The following is a 20,004-nucleotide window of genomic DNA, read 5'->3' on the forward strand; positions in this document are numbered from 1 at the left end:
GCCCCAGAGCAGACCCCAAAGCAGTAGGCAGCCCCCAACATATGATGGTGAAGCAAGATGAAAACACTAACACAGATAGAAAGATAGGTTGAGCAAACGATGGGGCCCAAGCTAACTAAAAAGGACAGGACAGAAAAGCTGCTATCTGCAATCCGAGAAAACCCTGCCAAAAAATACTACCAACACAACTGATAAGCAAAAAGGACCCTGAAGTCACTAGACTTCAAACCCTATATCAGCACTCAGAGTATTCTGGAAGCAGAGCAAAAGAGAACACTGAGCAAGGAAAAAGAATCCAGCACACCCCTGGCCGGGGATGGCTGAACTCAAAAAACAAGGTAAACAAAACCAAAACTAATAAGTTCAATAGCAGAGCAAAAACTTATCTTTGGGAAGCAGGAATCAGACTGGTCTCCAAGAATCCAGCAGAGAAATCACCAGCCACTCAGAAGGGCGTCGGCTGCCTTATATCCAGTCTGTAGTTCCTGTTACCCAGTCACGATCCACCTGATCAGATGTTTGGTTTCTTTCATCCAAATCAGCCTAACTACCTTCCTTCACCAGAAGAGGGAGATCCTCGGACACAAAAGATGAATGAACAGATGAGCTCACAACACCAAACATTACAATATCCATACTCAGGCTTCAGCGGATGCGAGCCTGGGTAGAAGGATTCTCCAAGCAGCGGTAACGCACCTTTGGACAGGAGGTGCATGTTTCTTGGATCGGCGAGTCAACTTCCCACCCAGGGACTGCTTTAGGACATTCCACAGTACCTGTGTCCTCCAATGAGGCGAAGGAGAAACATGGATTTTGTGATACTCACCGTAAAATGCTTTTCTCCAAGACGCTCATTGGGTGACACAGCGCCCACCCTGCTAGCCAGTTGGCTCTTGTCTGTTAATTAATATGCATTTTCATTTGATATTAGGGTGGTGTGTTTTTTTTCCTGACATGTTACCTGCATTAAGGCTGATTTTTTTTGTTGTTCTCCTACTGCTTTTGCACAAAGCTGATTTCTGCCCGCAAACGGGCAAGGGTGTATACGGCGGCGAAGGAGCTAACCTCTTTTTTTCACTTAGTGTCAGCGTCCAGGCGGCATTAGCATACACCCACAGTACCTGTGTTCCCCAATGAGCGTCTCGGAGAAAAGGATTTTGCGGTGAGTTTATCACAAAAATCCATGTTTTTTATTTTTTTACAATTGAACTTAGGCGCCAGATGATGAGACTATTCTCCCATCATCGGCTCCTGCTGTCTGTTATATGTGACAGCAGACATAGCCGGATAGGAGTAGTAGTCTCATCAGATGCTTTAAGTGCAATCACTTCCCATCACGCGACGCCTAAGTACAATCACTATGGGCTTTTTGTCTCTTGGGTACACACACCCACAGACAGACACACACTCTTCCTCCTTCTGACATCATTTCCTTTGACAATTCTGCAACGTTTTTGGCAACAAATCTGCAGGAAATCCGCAAACCTTTTTACACTTGCGTTTTTGCTGCAGATTTGACTGACAATTGAAGTCAATGAGTCAAAAACGCTGCAGAAACGCAAAAAAAATTGACATGCTGCAGAAAATAAAACGCAAATACGGGCAGAAATTTTACGGATCGTGTGCACAACACCGCAGTATTGTCATTGTATTACCTTGCTTTAGTATTCCATTGTGTTTTCGGAGCATTTCCGCGCGTAAAAAAAACCTCTGCAAAAACGTATCCTGTGCACATAGCCTAACTGTTGGGAGGTGGGACAGACTTCTATCTTATTCAGTATGTTAGAATCAGTTCCTTGCTCATCCATAAACATTTCACTTACTGTGTGTCTTCATTTGCCATCTTTTCTTGCTTTAGGCCACAAATCCGCCACTCAAAAACCAGGAAAAAGGAATGTAAAACACGTCACTGACTTTCAGATGAGTGAAAAATATTTCTTTCTGCGTCTTGCACTCATTTCCTACATCAGACACAAGGGGATATTTTCATGATTGTGACACTGGAGGAGGAAGCTAATGATTCTTCTCCTGGACATTTGGGACGATTTAAGCAGATGTCGATGCAGGAGCATGGTAAGTTTTTCTATATGGTTAGAAGATTCAGGATTGTATTTATGACACGGTAATAGATTAAGTAAAGCTGTTGTCCAGCTGAGAAAAGAAAATACTAATACAGGAGAACGTTTTCGATATCGGCGCCACATCAGGACTGTGTGTGAAGAATACTGGTTGATCATCTCAGTAGCTAAGCAGAAACCCCTTCACACACAGTACTGATGACCTGCCAACTCAAGAATCATTCTCCTGTGTCAAGAATAAGCTGGAATTCCTGACTGGAGGGAATGGATGGAGATCAGGATACCTGTGATAACAGAAGTTTATTTATTCTGGTATTAAGGTGTGTTCACACACTGCAGATATGCTGTGGTTATTCATTCTGGACTTGCATGGAAAAACCTGCAGCTTCTTAGGCTGTTAATTTTTTTTTTTTTTTTTAGAATTGTGCCACAAGATAAGAGTCACATGTTACTTTGATGCAGATTCTTTGTGAAATCTGCACCAACTCAATACTAAAGTGAAAAGGCTGCAAAAAAAAGTAGCTGAGGGTCGACGAACTTCAAAAACTGCGTCAGAGCTGAAAATCTCATTGAAAAACTCATGCATTTCTAACATGGATTTCTTTTGAAAGTTTTACCAAATCTCATCCTTTCCTTTCAGATAATATCTGCAGCAAAAAATTGTCTTGTGATATGGATTTTAAGTCTTTGCAATCATAGAATGGTAGAGTTGGAAGGGACCTCCTGGGCCATCTGGTCCATCCCCCTGCTCAAAGCAGGATTCACTAAATCATCCCAGACAGATGTCTGTCCAGCCTCTGTTTGAAGACTTTCATGTGTGAATCTGAAATATATGTGATTGCAGCATGTGTATGAAAATGCAGATCTGCTGCAAGTTGCACATCTCTATTGAGGTCAGGTCCCTTCTACACTGAAATTAAAGCTTGCATGTGCATGCAGAGTAATTCCAGTACCCAGGAGTTGTTGTCGCCCCTCTGAGAGATGTGACCAGTTTGGTCCTCAGAACACAGGAGGACACATTCCATGCAGTCAGATAATAAGGAATGTAGATTGTATTTATCTTGGAGCTAGGAAGCATTTCCTGCTGTGCAGTTACACTATCCTTCTCTCCTGGAGCTGTTGTTTTGACATCTTCCCCTGGCTATTCTTTCCACGCAGACCTCGTTAATGTCTGATCTCTGTTATTCATCCCTCTTTACTGACTGAGCTATGTCATTCCACCCCTTTACTGTCTGCTCTCCATTTTGCACCCCTCTATACCTTCTGATGTCCATCGTGCGCCCCTCTTTACTGTCAAATCCCCTGTGTGCTCCTCTCTTTACTGTAAGATGCCCTATGATCTTCCCTCTTTACTGTTGGAACCCCTATCTGCGCCCCTCTTTACTTCCTGACATTCACCTTTTGCCCCCTCTTTACTGTCGGATCCCCTGTGTGCGCCCCTCTTTACTGTCGGATCCCCTGTGTGCGCCCCTCTTTACTGGTGGATTCCACTTTGCTTTACAACATAAAGGATTTTCTAATCTGGAGCCTGAACATTTCCCCCGAAGCTACAGCTGTTTTATCGATTGGCAAATAATAACTTTCGTTTTATAGGAATTCATAAAATGTTCTCAGCTCCATATAAGGAAAAGAACGGATTCATGTAAGGTGCAGCCGCTGAGGGATTAGCGTCATTTTATGGCACGGATACATATATTTTATTCTGAGCGTTTTGATTCTTTGCAGCTTTCTTTTTGTTTTTTTGTTTTTTGCAAGAATAAAGCAACATCGTTGTAAAAGATTTCAAGTATTCTGCTGCTTTATTCTTTTGTGAATTAAATTCCTACTGTTTCCAAGATCTACTTGCTGTCAGTTAATGAATGCATATTTGTTGACATTCACATGTTAAAAAATTGCCCTAACATAATGCTTCTCATAGCTGAGTGTTTACTAGGATTTATTCTGGTCTCTGGGTACATTATTACCAGTACGTCTCACCAGGAAACCAGCCAATGTAAACGTGAAGATGAAGGCTAAACCACCCTAATGGCGCCAGGCAGAAAGATGAGACAAATGGGCTTTACGCTGGCGCTGATATAAGCTCCTCCTCTGGTGCAAAATTAGGCTCCTCCCATCACATGCTCCACATCATTGATCCTGCCTTCCTCCTCCTTTCTCTTCCTCCTGCCAAAACTGTTCCTCTCCTTTCATCTAACCCTTGGTTAATCACTGCCTCCCTCCTCCAAGCCTCTGTCAGGCCGAGCCTCTGATCGCTGTGCCTCCTCTGTTAATATAAAACTACTATAATGCCTCTTTAATTAACTGCACAAATATTTGGGGACTTTTTGTCTCCTCGTCATCTTGTATCTTTGCAGGAGCCAAGTGCACTCACCATTAAAAACTACTAGACAGGTCAAAACAGATGAAGAAATAAAACTTTACACTTTTCTGAAAAGATATGCAAACTTTTGCAAATGTGTTATTTTCCCTTTTTTGCAGTGATTTACAGGTCGCTGGTTTCCACTGGAAACAGACAATTCATAGCTCCACCCTGTTGTCAGACTTGTGTCCTAACATTGAGCTTTTTCTGTCGTCTCTTAGAACAGGAATCCAGCAGAATTGTGATCTTTTTTGCCTGTTAGTGAATATTGGCTTTCTGCTGGTAGGAGGTGATTTATATCACAAAGCACGATCCACGCTTCAGTGTTAGTAAGTTGAGGTTTTTATGCCCTGCATCAGTGTTTTGGCAGGAAAAGACCCCTTTCCATAGTATCACTATCATTCCAGAAATGCAGCATTTTCTGTGTCACATTCCGATATATTCCGTGATTTTAGAGATTAAAACCAGCTGCGAGCTTTGTGTCCTGCTCCAGTATGTCCTGAGATAAAACAGTAATCCCAATCTGCAATGGTTAAACTAAACTACTTCACCCCCTGCGCTCTATCATTTAATACCTATGTAAAGTGGAATCTATACTGTGTCCTCAGCATCCCTGGGAGTACACCTGGAGAAATATACTGTATCATCAGCATACCTGGGGTACACTCGAAGGTATATACTGTATACTTAGTACACGTGGAGGTATATACTGTAACCTCAGCACCCCTGGGGGTACATGTGGCAGTGTATTCTGTGTCCTCATCATGTCTGGGAGTACACGTGAATGTGTATGCTGTGTCCTCGTCACGTCTCGGGGTACACGTGGAGGTGAATGATGTGTCCTCGTCACATCTGGGGGTACACATGGAAGTGTATACTGTGTGCTCGTCAAATCTGGGGGTACACATGGAAGTATACTGTGTCCTCGTCACATCTGGGAGTACAAGTGGAAGTGTATATTGTGTCCTCACATCTGGGGGTACAAGCTGAGGTGAATACTGTGTCCTTTTCACGTCTGGGGGTGCATGTGGAGGTGTATGCTGTGTCTTCATGTCTGGGGGTACAAGTGGAGGTGTATGCTGTCTTCATCAAGTCTGGAGGTACAAGTGGAGGTGTATACTTCGTCCTCATCACATCTGGGGGCACACATGGAGGTGTATACTGTGTCCTCGTCACGAGATACAACAAGAAAACACAGAATGACAGATTTGCAAAAATACTCTGCAATAAAAAATGGCAGTAATCAGCAAGTGCTGGATAACAAATACAGGGTATTTAGTCGATACTTTTTTTGCGCAAAAAAATGTACACCAAGCTGCTCCACCACATCAAGGTAACCCCTATCGAAGCAGTCCCTAGCTAATGTATTAAAAACCTGAACATGTGAACCGTATCTAATATGAACAGGATTAAGACATGCCGCTCCCTAGTGGTCTGAGACAGCTCTTATGTGCACGTCACACGAGAGGGGTGGGGTCTCCCAAACCATGCTAAGCAAGGAAAAAAAAACGGATTAAAAACACACATGTGACATGCACACATGTGAACACGTGACCATTGTCTGATCGACGTGTTCACATGTGTGCATGTCACGTGTGTTTTGTGTCCTCGTCACGTCTGGGGGTACACATGGAGGTGTATACTGCGTCCTCATCACATCTGGGGGCACACGTGGAGGTGTATACTGTGTCCTCGTCACGTCTGGGGGTACACGTGGAGGTGTATACTGTGTCCTCGTCACGTCTGGGGGTACACGTGGAGGTGTATACTGTGTCCTCGTCACGTCTGGGGGTACATGTGGAGGTGTATACTGTGCCCTCGTCACATCTGGGGGTACACGTGAAGGTTTGTCCTGGGTCTTCAGGACACAGTCACATGGCAGCATTGTTTTCTTAAGAGCAGCAATCACAATGCCTTATACTTTGTAGCTGAAATTTGCTGCTGCTTGAATGTTTTTGTATAGAGTAGACCTTTAATCCAACATCAGTAAGGAGAGGTGCCTGATCATCAGATGAGCATAAACTTCGCTCATAAGTGACGAAACACACAAAAACGTATTTAGTTTTGTGGTTGGTGAATCTCGTCCAAGATCTGTTCTGCGTCTTTGTGCATTACTTGCGGTAGATTATGTCTTTTACTGGATTGCTTTATTTTGGGGAGCACTGCAGTGGGGTTCACCTGATTTTTGGCTCAAGTTTGGCACATTTGGAGTGCTCCGGAGCTGCAATCCTTCCAGACTCTTTCCCCCTCCTTCAGCTTCTTTCCTGGCGGTTTGGGTTTAGTGTTTCACATTCATCTCCCAGTGACGGCTCGTCCCCACTTCCTGTCTTTGCAATTTTTTTCCCAGTTTCCACAAAAATTAGTATCAGGCTGAGAGATCAGAGCTGGAAGGACGCTCCGCGCAGTTCTGCAGCCGCCGCTCCGGTACGTGGATTTTACCTTGCTTCTTGTGATGCTGCAGATCTCAGTGACATCTAATGATGAGGGATACAAAGTGTGGTGGTACCTAATCCTCCTGGGGCAGAGGCGCTCCTGTCACACAGGTGTAGTAGGGCTGGGCTTACCGTGTGTAGTGGGGAGCAGTGTAGTAGGGTTGGGCTTACCGTACGTAGTGGGGAGCAATCTGTCACATATCTCAGCTGCTGTTTACCTGACCGTATCACATGACAGGATTAGATACACAGCTCAGCAGGCAGTTTCACAGATAAAAGGATTAGATACAGTGGCTCAGCAGGCAGTATCCCATATGACAGGTTTATATACAGTGGCTCAGCAGGTAGTTTCATAGATAGCAGGTTTAGGTACACAGCTCAGCAAGCAGTATCTCAGATGGCAGGATTAGATACAGTGGCTCAGCAAGCAGTATAGCAGGATTAGATGCACAGCTCAGCAGGCAGAATCCCAGATGGCAGGATTACATACAGTGGCTCAGCCAGCAGTATAACAGATGGCAGGATTAGATACTTGTCCGGCAGTAGATAATATTGGCAGCAGGTCATGTTCTCTGTGCCGTGACGACATTGGACAGGGTATATAGAGATGTATATGTCAGGCTTTTTGTTTTGTGCATTGATAATATCTGGATAGGATGGGGCAGAGCGCAGGCTCTCCTGACCGCTGCTGTTTATTCTCATTATAAGGAGTACTGGACCTGTCCACTTTTGGCTGTATACAAGTGCAGCCGTGTAGATGACGCCGTGGACTGAGTGTCTGCACCTGATCTCTGGATTGTGTAACATGCTGTGTTTGTGGACAGATGTTCGTATTGACCATAGTGGAAATGCTCGGAGCCTCACAGGAACGTTTTTCTGGTCCTTGTGTGGAATGTATGCCCACCACCGGCAGTTCACCCACAGACTGGGTACGGACCCCCAGTGGCCTATGTGCTAATGTGGAGAAGATTGCAGGCCACTATTATGGTTGTATAGCAGGTGTGAATGAGCACATGGAGCTGAGCACAGAGTTCGATGTGACCAACCAATCGTTTATGCCCTCATGTGAATTTAAGCCTTCAGTAGGGTTTAGAGGAGTTTGTTTTGTGGTCCTTATACAGAACTCAGTGCATGGACCAGCTGAACTAATAGCCCCATAGACATATATCGGGCTGTTATTTCAGGGAGCCACGGTCGGTCTGGGCATGGTGGTTTGTACACAGACCATGAAATACAGGCTGTCTGAACATGGCGTAACCCTCATATATCACTGGTTGGTATTGCATATAAGGCCTCATGGTCTTGTATGGTCTCTAATTCTGTGGGGTAGTACAGTTCCTCTGTACGTCCCCTTTAATTTTTATTTGCCGCACACACAGTATTACTTGGCTATCCTTCCTAAATGTACACCTTGTAGGGGAGAATATGGAGGTAAATCCAGGTGTGGTGTCCACAGTACAGGCAGCTCTGCATGGTAAATGCCATCTGGTCCTTCCAGTCACTGCGATCCTAGTGATCGGGTCAGGATTATTTATACATGGCCTACAAAATAAGTAAAATAAGTAAAAAGCAAACGTGCATTTAAATCATACAGCGTTCTTAGTAATACTGTATCAGTGTAAATAAGGGCTTCCACTGACTGGTGCCCGGTGGTTGGGACCCGGTCCTTGTCTGCCCTTATTTACACAGACGTCAACTTTGACACATGATAAGGTTATTAATACTAGACAGTGTAGGACCGCCCCGACCACAGAGTCACCTTGTCGATGGTGGGACGGCTTTTATGCTATGTTTGATTAAATACAGTATTACTAAAAACTCTATGATTTAAATGCACTTTTGCTTTTTACTTATTTAATTATAGCAGGGTTTTTTTTGTTCATTTTGTCTTTTGTAGGTTTTGTATGCTTTTTGGCCATGTGATCATACATTTATATGCTGCATGTGTACCAACTCAAACCAAGCTCAATTTTTTTTTTTTTTATTCATACACGGGTCTGATTAGAGGTTAACCCTATCCAGAAAACGATTGTGAGACCTTATAATATGTTGCAGATCTCTGATAACCAGACACAACTTTCTAGGCTCTTCTCATGAGGCAGCAGAGAGAGAACTCTTCGTATTCAGTTTTGTTTGGCCGATGGTCATTTTAGTTTTTGGATATAGATTTGGTGAGGTCATCTCGATAGATAAGGACACAGTGCACTTAAAGGGATATTTTCATCTAATGGGATTTTGCTAAAATTGATGGAACAGTGAAAAAGCTCTTGCCCTTCCATTCCCAAGATCAGAGGGGGTGTCATCTGCTTCAGTGCACGGAACACAATATGATATACAGGTGCTTCTCACAAAATTAGAATATCATCAAAAAGTTACTTTCAGTTCTTCAATACAAAAAGTGAATCTCCTATATTCTATAGAGTCATTACACACAGAGTGATCTATGTCACGGGTTTATTTCTGGTAATGTTGATGATTATGGCTTACAGCCAATGAGAACCCAAAAGTCATTATCTCAGTAAATTAGAATACTTTATAACACCAGCTTGAAAAATGATTGTAAAATCTGAAATGTTGGCCTCCTGAAATGTATGTTCAGTAAATGCCCTCAATACTTGGTCGGGCTCCTTTTACATCAATTCCTGCATCAATGCGGCGTGGCATGGAGGCGATCAGCCTGTGGCACTGCTGAGGGGTTATGGAAGCCCAGGTTGCTTTGATAGCAGCCTTCAGCTCGTCTGCATTGTTGGGTCTGGTGTCTCTCATCTTCCTGTTGACAATACTCCATAGATTCTCTATGGGGTTAAGGTCAGGCGATTTTTCTGCCAATCAAGCACAGTGATACTGTTGTTTTTACACCAGGTATTGGTACTATTGGTAGTGTGGATAGGGGCCAAGTCCTGCTGGAGAATGACATTTCCATCTCCATAAAGCTTGTCGGCAGAGGGAAGCATGAAGAGCTCTAAAATTTCCTGGTAGACGGCTGCGCTGACTTTGGTCTTGATAAAACACAGTGGACCTACACCAGAAGATGACATGGCTCCCCAAACCATCACTGGTTGTGGAGACTTCACACTAGACCTCCAGCAGCTTGGATTGTGTCTCTCCACTCTTCCTCCAGACTCTGCAACTGCGATTTCCAAATGAAATGTAACATTTACTTTCATCTGAAAACAACACCTCGGACCACTGACAACAGTCCGGTTGTTCTTCTCCTTGGCCCAGGTAAGACGCTTCTGGCGTTGTCTATTGGTCATGAGTGGCTGACACAAGGAATGTGACACTTGTAGCCCATGTCCTGGAGACGTCTGTGTGTGAAGCAATGACTCCAGCAGCAGTCCACTCCTTGTGAATCTCCCCCACATTACTGCATAGCCTTTTCTTAACAATCCTTTCCAGGCTGCGGTTATCCCGGTGGCTTGTGCACCTTTTTCTACCACACTTTTTCCTTCCATTCAACTTTCCATTAATATGCTTGGATACAGCACTGTGTGAACAGCCGGCTTCTATGGGACTAATGGACCTTTATAAACGCTTAGAAAGCCATTGCAAGTGTTTTTTGTTAATTATTGTAATTTACTGAGATAATGACTTTTGGGTTCTCATTGGCTGTAAGCCATAATAATCAACATTAACAGAAATAAACATGTGAAATAGAGCACTGTTTGTAATGACTCTATATAATGAGTTTCACTTTTTGCATTGAAGAACTGAAATAAATTAACTTTATTGACGATATTCTAATTTTGTGAGAAGCACCTATATATCCCAGGTGTTTGCCCTCATTTTATAAGATGAGGTTACCCAGTAAACACTCAGTATAAGGGCTCAGCAAGATGATAATCAGATCACATACGGACACCACACTGACCCTTGCCGAATAATATAGCTGTTCAGATGATTGAGCCTTCTGGTCCGACTGTCCTTGAAATAGAAAATGTCTGCATGCGCGAGTCTCTTCTTAGGGTCCCGTTACACTAAACGTCGCACCAGCGATCCCGACAACGATACGACCTGGTCAGGATCGCTGGTGCGTCGCTACATGATCACTGGTGAGCTGTCAAACAGGTAGATCTCACCAGCAATCAGGACAGGTGAGGATGCTGGTATCTAGGGTAAATAGCGGGTAACTAAGCACGTGCATTGCTTAGTTACCTGCTGTTTACCTTGGATACCAGCTCCCAGCGCAAGCACGCTGATATCCAGGGTACACAGCGGGTTACTAAGCACGTGCGGCGCTTAGTTACCCGCTGTTTACCTTGGATACCAGCTCCCAGCGTCTGCTTACAGCTCTGGGAGCTCTCTGTTCGTTGGTCTCCTGCTGCCACACGCTGCGATGCGTGCTGGCCAGCGGGAGACCAACGATCAAAAAATGGCCCAGGACATTCCTGCACGATCATCGATACCCGGCGGGGGAGGGGGGGTGCGGTCACTGATGCCTGTCACACACAGCGAGATCGCTGTTGCATCACAAAATCTGTGACGCACCAGCGATCTCGCTAGCGATCTCACTTAGTGTGAAGTACCCCTTAGTCTCAGATGAAACTCTCCCATTCAAGTCTACAAGTATGTAAATATGTTATTCCACACATGACATCTGATTTTTATTAACTTTGGAAACTGTTACCACGTTCAATTTTTTCTGAAGATGTATGAAAACAAATCACACAGGGACATAAAGAAATAGGTATCAAAATCACCTGAAAATCATCCAAGTTTTCTGGATGAAACAGACGATTTTTGACACACACATCTTATGTTGGCCTTAATCTGATTTCTGTTGAGGTATGTTTTAAGTTATTACCTGCAACTCTGTAGCTTTCCTCTCACCTATGTGACATTTGCTTGGCATTGTGTTTGTCGGGGTATGTCTGCTCTCTGCTTAGATCTACCCCAATAACGGCGCTCTTCACTGATTCCTCACAGCCGTCCATGCTGTTTGTGACCTGTCTGAGATCCAATCATTTTGCAGATGTCACTCAACTTTTCCATTGTAAAGTGTAGCTACACGGCTCCTTCTGGTCTGTAATATTTATTAGTGGGATGGTTGCAGAGGACGGGTAAGGGGCATCTGCCCTTAGTTCTATGTCTCATCTGGTCTTTCCCATTTATTCCTGAGATGATTTGACCTGTGTCACAGGTTACAGATGCCCTGAATTGCATTGCCAGCTTTGTATCTTATCTGCCCAGAGTTCACCTTATATACAGCTGTGTATCTGCTGCCCAGCGTTGGTCTTATTTGCCGCTGTGTATCTGCTGCCCAGCGTTGGTCTTATTTGCAGCTGTGTATCTGCTGCACAGCATTGGTCTTATTTACAGCTGTGTATCTGGTGCCCAGTGTTGGTCTTGTTTACAGCTGTGTATCTGCTGCCTGACGTTCGTCTTGTTTACAGCTGTGTATCTGCTGCCTGAAGTTGGTCTTATTTACAGCTGTGTATCTGCTGCCCAGCGGTGGTCTTGTTTACAGCTGTGTATCTGCTACCCGATGTTGGTCTTGTTTACAGCTGTGTATCTGCTGCCTGAAGTTGGTCTTGTTTACAGCTGTGTATCTGCTGCCCAATGTTGGTCTTGTTTACAGCTGTGTATCTGCTACCCGATGTTGGTCTTGTTTACAGCTGTGTATCTGCTGCCTGAAGTTGGTCTTGTTTACAGCTGTGTATCTGCTGCCCAGCAGTGGTCTTGTTTACAGCTGTGTATCTGCTGCCCGATGTTGGTCTTGTTTACAGCTGTGTATCTGCTGCCCAGCGGTGGTCTTGTTTACAGCTGTGTATCTGCTGCCCAGCGGTGGTCTTGTTTACAGCTGTGTATCTGCTGCCCAGCATTGGTCTTATTTACAGCTGTGTATCTGGTGCCCAGTGTTGGTCTTGTTTACAGCTGTGTATCTGCTGCCTGACGTTGGTCTTGTTTACAGCTGTGTATCTTCTGCCTGAAGTTGGTCTTGTTTACAGCTGTGTATCTGCTGCCTGAAGTTGGTCTTGTTACAGCTGTGTATCTGCTGCCCGGCGGTGGTCTTGTTTACAGCTGTGTATCTGCTGCCCGGCGGTGGTCTTGTTTACAGCTGTGTATCTGCTGCCCAGCGGTGGTCTTGTTTACAGCTGTGTATCTGCTGCCCAGCGGTGGTCTTGTTTACAGCTGTGTATCTGCTGCCCAGGGGTGGTCTTGTTTACAGCTGTGTATCTGCTGCCCAGGGGTGGTCTTGTTTACAGCTGTGTATCTGCTGACCAGCGGTGGTCTTGTTTACAGCTGTGTATCTGCTGACCAGCGGTGGTCTTGTTTACAGCTGTGTATCTGCTGACCAGCGGTGGTCTTGTTTACAGCTGTGTATCTGCTGCCCGGCATTGGTCTTGTTTACAGCTGTGTATCTGCTGCCCAGCGTTGTCTTGTTTACAGCTGTGTATCTGATGCCCAACCTTATACGGAACCTAGACTTTTTTACTATAAAGCCAGTGACATGTTATTTCCTGTGTCTTGTGCACCACAACATTGCATGCTGAAAGTACAGGATTCACAGCAGCACAGATGATTTCAGGAGAGAAGTGTGCTGATCTTATTTGAGGTCACAAAGCGAGAGTCACATTGAAGAGTGTGCTGATAATGTAGACGATCAGAGGCTGAGAGTTACAAGGGGAAGGAGTGGAATCCCAGCAGCACAGAGTATTTCAGCTGAAAAGCATGCTGGTCTTGAAGGTCAGTGAAGTATCCACTCCTGATGATGTGGACAATGGTGTAGGAGGTGAGCTATTGGACACTCCTTTCTTTCTTTATGGCATGCTGACAGGGCTGTAGAGCTTTGTGCACACGTTGCAGAGTTGACGCTTTTTTTTTTTTTTTTCGGTCATAAAACCTGAAAGATTTCCTCACCTTGGCGGTGTCTGTGATCACTGAACACCTTGTACTTCTGCGTCTTGTTCAGTGGTGGTCGGCTTGGCCTCCTCACCTCAGCCGTTTCTCACAGCACTGAACATCTTGTACTTCTGTGTCAGCTCAGTAGTAGTCGGCTCGGCCTCGTCGCCTCAGCCGTGTCACTGAACACCTTGTACTTCTGTGTCAACTCAGTAGTGGTCGGCTCGGCCTCCTCGCCTCAGCCGTGTCACTGAACATCTTGTACTTCTGTGTCAACTCAGTAGTGGTCGGCTCGGCCTCCTCACCTCAGCCGTGTCACTGAACACCTTGTACTTCTGTGTCAGCTCAGTAGTGGTCAATGAGAAAATGGAAAACAGTCTTAGGAGCGCAGGAAAGAGACTCGGACAAGAGATGGGGTTAAACCACAACGCATTTCGACGGAGGATCCGTCTTCATCAGGTGGAAGTTTTAGTAGTGGTCGGCTTGGCCTCCTCACCTCAGCCGTGTCTCTGATCACTGAACACCTTGTACGTCTTTGTATTGCTCAGTGGTGATCGGCTCGGCCTGTTGTCCTCAGCTGTGTCTCTGACCATCTTGCACTTCTGTGTCTTCCTCAGTGGTTGTCGAGCTCGGCATCCTCACCTCGGCAGTGTCTCTAAGCACTGACCATCTTGTACTTCTGTGTCTTGCTCAGTGGTGGTCGGGCTCGGCCTCCTCACCTCGGCCGTGTCTCTTAGCACTGAACACCTTGTACACTTTACTGTCACTGTCAGATAATTTGGGATTTTTGATAATCTGGTGCCATGTCCCACTGATTGCTGGATTTTTTTATTTTGTTTTTTTTTTGTGTCCTGTTTTTCATGTGTTTACTGCTTTAGTGGAGATTTTTTGTTACTTGTAGCTTGGGGAGAGAAATCTGCTTCAAATTTGTGACTTGCGCCATTCCTTAGCGGATCTGTGACCGGATCTCCTGGCAACAGGAGGGACAAACGAGAGGCTCTGTATGCGAGCAGTAAAGAAGGAGACGACAAATGCTGCACGTAATCTGGCATGTCCACTACTCCCCCCGGGGGTCAGTATAGTGAAGGCACTGGGGTATGAGGTACTATGTGCCTCAATATATAGCCACTGGTCCCGAGTCATCCACTTCTAGCTGGCCTAGTTTGCGGCACAATGTGACAATATATCATGTACAGATCCTGTAGCCTAATGTACAGGACTGAGGCACGAGGCACCATGTCTCTCACAATAGGACACTCGTAGGCTTGTATTATTTTTGTTAAGGATTTATCTTTTCTGAAATGTCAGGGTGCTGAATATCTCGCCCTGTTACAGCACAAGTAACCAAACAGCTCAAGGCTGCGGTGTGGGTGCAGACAGCCTGCGAGGCTTCTCATGCCAGACCTATAACCTCATCACACGGTGACACGGACGGCGCCCTCTGGAGACCCAGATTTCCTTGTGGCTGTGTTGTCATTTGCACCGAATTTATCCAACTTCCTAACTTCTTAACATGTAATTCTTCTGTCTAGAGCTTATTTGAGACTTTAAGCTTTTTAAAAAGCTGTATTTCATAAATCTGGCTTAGGCTGTGTGCACACGCTGCAGATCCGCAGTGGATTTGGCCCTGCGGATCAGCTGCAGTGTACACTACCATTAATTCCCTATGCGAATTAAAAACCGCTGTGCAGATGCTGCGGAATTTTCTGCACGGATTTTGCTGCGGTTTCAAATCCACAGAAAGAATTGCATGTCAATTCTTTCTGCAGATTCCACAGCGGTTTACCATCTCCTCTATTGTGGAGATGATAAACCGCAAGGCAAAACCGCAGGCCAATCCGCAGATAAACTGCAGGTCTTTTGACCTGCGGATTTATCTGCGGATTTTGCAAAATCCGCGCGGATGAATCCGCAGCGTGTGCTTACAGCCTTAGGCTAGTTTCACACTAGCGCTTTTGAGCGCAGCGACGGCCTGCGCACGGCCGCCGCTAAGCCCCGCGCCTCCGCCGGTAGCTCCACCTACCGGCGCATGACGCTGCATGCGTCCTCTATCTTTATCACTGGGGGCGCAGGCCGTGCGCAGTATGCGTTTGGCGGCGCATGCGCCTTTTTGACGGTGCGCCGAACGCAACCAAACTGCAGCAGGTTGCGTTTGGCGCAGGTCGGCTCACCGTCAAAAGGACGCATGCGCCGCCAAACGCATACTGCGCACGGCCTGCGCCCCCAGTGATAAAGATAGGGGACGTGTGCAGCGTCATGCGCCGGTAGGCAGAGCTACCGGCGGAGGCGTGGCAGGGGCGGGGCTTAGCGGCGGCCGTGCGCAGGCCGTCGCTGCGCTCAAAAGCGCTAGTGTGAAACTAGCCTTAGACTTCATTCCCACAGCTTTTTATTGCAGATTTTCACAGCAATCAGGCATTGGATTGTTGTGGGGTTTTGCCAGTGCAATTTTGGTGCAGATTTAACCCCTTTGTGACCAAGCCAAATTTTACAATTGTCACCAATGTCATTTTATCAGGTAATAACTCTAGAATGCTTTAACGGATCCCACTGATTCTGAGATTTTTTTGTGACATTGTACTTCATTGTAGTGGTAAAATAACTTGCGTTTATTTATGAAAAAAGCAGAAATTTGACAAAATGTTTGAAAATCTTTCAGTTTTCAAACTTTTAACTTTTGTTCCCTGAAATCATAGTCATGCCACACAAAATAATGAATAAATAACATTTCCCGCATGTCTACTTTACATCAGCACAATTTTGGAAACTTTGATTTTTTTTTTTTTTTGTTAGGAAGTTAGAAGGTTTAAAAGTTGACCGGCGATTTCTTATTTTTCCAGTAACATTTACAAAACCAGGGACTATATCACATTTGAAGTGACTTTGAGGGGGCCTATATGACAGAAAATGCCCAAAAAGTGACACCATTCACCCCTCAGGGTGTTCAAAACCACATTCAAGAAGTTTATTAACCCTTCAGGTGCTTCACGAGAACTGAAGCAATGTGGAAGGGAAAAAATGAACATTTCACTTTTTTTCACAAAAAAATTACTTTAGACCTAAACTTTTATTTTCACAAGTGTAACCTGAGAAAATGGACCACAAAATTTGTTGTGCAATTTCTCCTGAGTACACCAGTACCCCATATATGAGGGAGATCCACTCTTTGGGCGCATGACAGGGCTCGGAAGGAAAGGAGCGCTTTTTGAATGCAAAATTGGCTGTAATCGAGAGCGGACGCCATGTCGCGTTTGGAGACCTCTGTGCCTAAACAGTGGAAATCCCCCCCCCCCCCCCAAGTGACCCCATTTTTGAAACCACACCCTACAAGAATTGTATGCAGGGGTATACTGAGCATTTTGAACCCACAGGTGCGACACCGAATTTGATAAAGAAATGGTTGAGGAGGTAAAAGTGGCTGGGACCCTAGGAGGTAGCGACCATGCTATTTTAGAATTTTGGATAACTAGAGGCGGAAGACGTGTGAAGACTCAGACGTCAAGGTTAGATTTCAGAAAGGCAGATTTTAAGGGATTCAGAAAGAGAATTGGAGGGATCCAATGGCTGGATATCCTTAAAGACAAAAATGTCCAGGAAGGATGGGAAATCTTGAAAAATGAAATTCTCAAAGCACAGTTGTTAACAATTCCGAAAAGAGGGAAGAATAGGAAGCATTTAAGGAAACCAGGATGGATGAACACAGAACTTAAGCACATGCTAAAAAGGAAGAAAAAAATGTTTATAAAACGGAAAGAGGGAGGCATATCTAAAGAAGAATATAATGCTGTCTGCAGAACCTGCAGGGCACAAATCAGATTATCTAAAGCTGAAAATGAATTGAGGCTTGCAAGAGATGTCAAAAGCAATAATAAAGGATTTTGGGGATATGTCAAAAGTAAAAGAAAAGTCAAAGATGCTATAGGATCTTTACAGGATGAAAATGCTGAAATGGTAAGAGAGGATGTTGAGAAGGCTGAACTTTTAAATTCCTATTTTGCATCTGTTTTCTCTCAGAAAGGAAATGTAACATCAACTGTTATTCACTGTCCTATTAAGGGAATAGAAGAATCCAGGATATCTATAAACAGAAAGATAGTGAGGAAACACTTAGCTAACCTAAATGAATTCAAGTCTCCAGGTCCAGATGAATTACACCCCAGAGTACTGAAGGAGATAGCAGAAGAAATTTTTGAACCCCTCTCCATAATCTTTGAAAATTCTTGGAGAACAGGAAAAGTGCCAGAAGACTGGAGAAGAGCAAATGTTGTTCCTATCTTCAAAAAGGGGAAGAAGGAGGACCCAGGCAACTATAGGCCGGTGAGTCTGACTTCTATACCAGGAAAGATCTTTGAACAAATTATTAAACCACATGTTTGTCAGTACCTGGATAAGAATGAAGTGATTAAACAGAGTCAGCATGGGTTTGTAACTAATAAGTCATGTCAGACTAACTTAATTTCCTTCTATGATGGTATCAGACTTAATAGCTGTCTACAAATATCTAAAGGGCTGTCACATTGTAGAAGGATCAACTTTATTCAACTTTATTCTCATTTGCACAAGGAAAGACTAGAAGCAATGGGATGAAACTGAATGGGAGGAGACACAGATTAGATATTAGAAAAAACTTTTTGACAGTTAGTGATCAATGAGTGGAACAGGCTGCCACGAGAAGTGGTGAGTTCTCCTTCAATGGAAGTCTTCAAACAGAGGCTGGACAGACATCTGACTGGGATGATTTAGCGAATCCTGCTTTGAGCAGGGGGTTGGACCAGATGGCCCAGGAGGTCCCTTCCAACTCTACGATTCTATGATTCTATGATAACATTAGGTTGTCATATTGAATATTTTGTCATTAGTTTAGATCGCAAGTGCTCGCTACCCCAGTTTGCAGTGGATGCTCGGTATGCACCATATATCACGGGTGCTTGAGTGACTTGCTTGAGTCCCTGTCCCACATGTTTCGCAGCTGTTAGACACTTAAAAAAAACATGCAGGGATACCCGATGCAAACTCGAGTAACGAGCACTTGCTCTGAACACTTAGCTGTCATATTGTCACAACAAAACCCTGTCTATCACAACCACAACCCTCACGCCAAGCCTAACTCCAAAGAATGGAATAAAAAATTTTAAAAAAAAAATAATTTACATTTTTTTTTTCTAACTATGGAGGTGACAAAGGGGGATTTGATTTTTACTAATTTTTTTTTTTATTTTGATCACTGTGATAGGGTTTATTACAATAATCAAAAGGAACCAATTGGAAAAATTGGCAGATCTTGGTGGGCGCACTGCACATGCACCCACCGTTTTTTTTCCCAGTAAGATTACACAGAGGGCCATGGCAAGAGGCATCAGTGGGGCTCGGAGGACCCAATTTCTCTCTCCTCTGATATACTACATCGTATCAAAGAGAAATTAATTTTAAATCGGACTTTCTCCTTCGCCTCATTGGGGGACACAGGTATTGTGGGTGTATGCTACTGCCGCTTGAAGGCTGACACTAAGTGAAAAAAGAGGTTAGCTCCTCCTGCGCCATATACACCCTCGCCCCGATTGCGGGCAGAAACCAGTTTTTTGCTTGGTGTGTGTTGGAGGCACACGTCGGTCTGTCTCAAGACTGACCTTTTTTTTTTTTTTTTTTTTTTTTCTTTCTTTTTTTCCCCATGAAGATAAGAGAGGGGCGACAGACCCTATTGAAAGGGTCCGATTTCCCCAAACCAACAACGGGCGAGCACGTGCGAGTGTCACTCCACGTATCCTCTTCCGCAACAGGGATTTTTTTTTCTGAATGTTCCCTTTTTTCACATGAAGATGAGATGGGGGCGACGGACCCTATTGAAAGGGTCCGATTTCCCCAAACCAACAACGGGCGAGCACGTGCGAGTGTCACTCCACGTATCCTCTTCCGCAACAGGGATTTTTTTTTCTGAATGTTCCCTTTTTTCACATGAAGATGAGATGGGGGCGACGGACCCTATTGAAAGGGTTCTATCTCCCCAAACCAACAACGAGCGAGCACGTGTGAGTGTCCCTCCACGTATCCTCTCCCGCAACGTGGGATATTATCAGACCACGGAGGTGAGATACGGGCGACAGACCCTATTGAAAGGGTCTGACCTCTCCAAACCAACAATGGGTGAGCATGTGTGTCCCTCCACGTATCCTCTCCCGCACCGTGGGACATGATGCCGGACTTAGCCCTGTCCACCTGAGAGTATGGAAACGCCAGGCTGCACAGAGGCTCAAGCGTAGTCCGTGCGGCCCCACTGCCCCACCAATGCTAAGGACTG

General features: G+C 44.8%; 1 protein-coding gene across 6 annotated transcripts in view; it reads left to right on the forward strand.

The window, feature by feature from the left end:
- DENND2B (DENN domain containing 2B) overlaps window positions 1–20,004 on the forward strand; it is a 272,711-nt gene that overhangs the window by 24,455 nt on the left and 228,252 nt on the right. For 3 of the 6 annotated variants that reach the window (XM_073545194.1, XM_073545193.1, XM_073545195.1), the window contains one exon: window positions 1,859–2,073. The exons of 2 other annotated variants lie outside the window; for them this stretch is intronic. The gene's annotated coding sequence lies outside the window, so the exon portion shown is untranslated. Of the gene's footprint in view, window positions 1–1,858; window positions 2,074–6,774; window positions 6,862–20,004 lie in introns of those variants that run through there. One more of the 6 variants, XM_073545196.1, reaches the window with a different exon arrangement.

This window comes from Dendrobates tinctorius, unplaced genomic scaffold (genome assembly GCF_039654945.1).
Source record: "Dendrobates tinctorius isolate UK_male_01 unplaced genomic scaffold, ASM3965494v1 ptg000142l, whole genome shotgun sequence".
In the NCBI taxonomy this organism is placed as follows: Eukaryota; Metazoa; Chordata; class Amphibia; order Anura; family Dendrobatidae; genus Dendrobates; species Dendrobates tinctorius.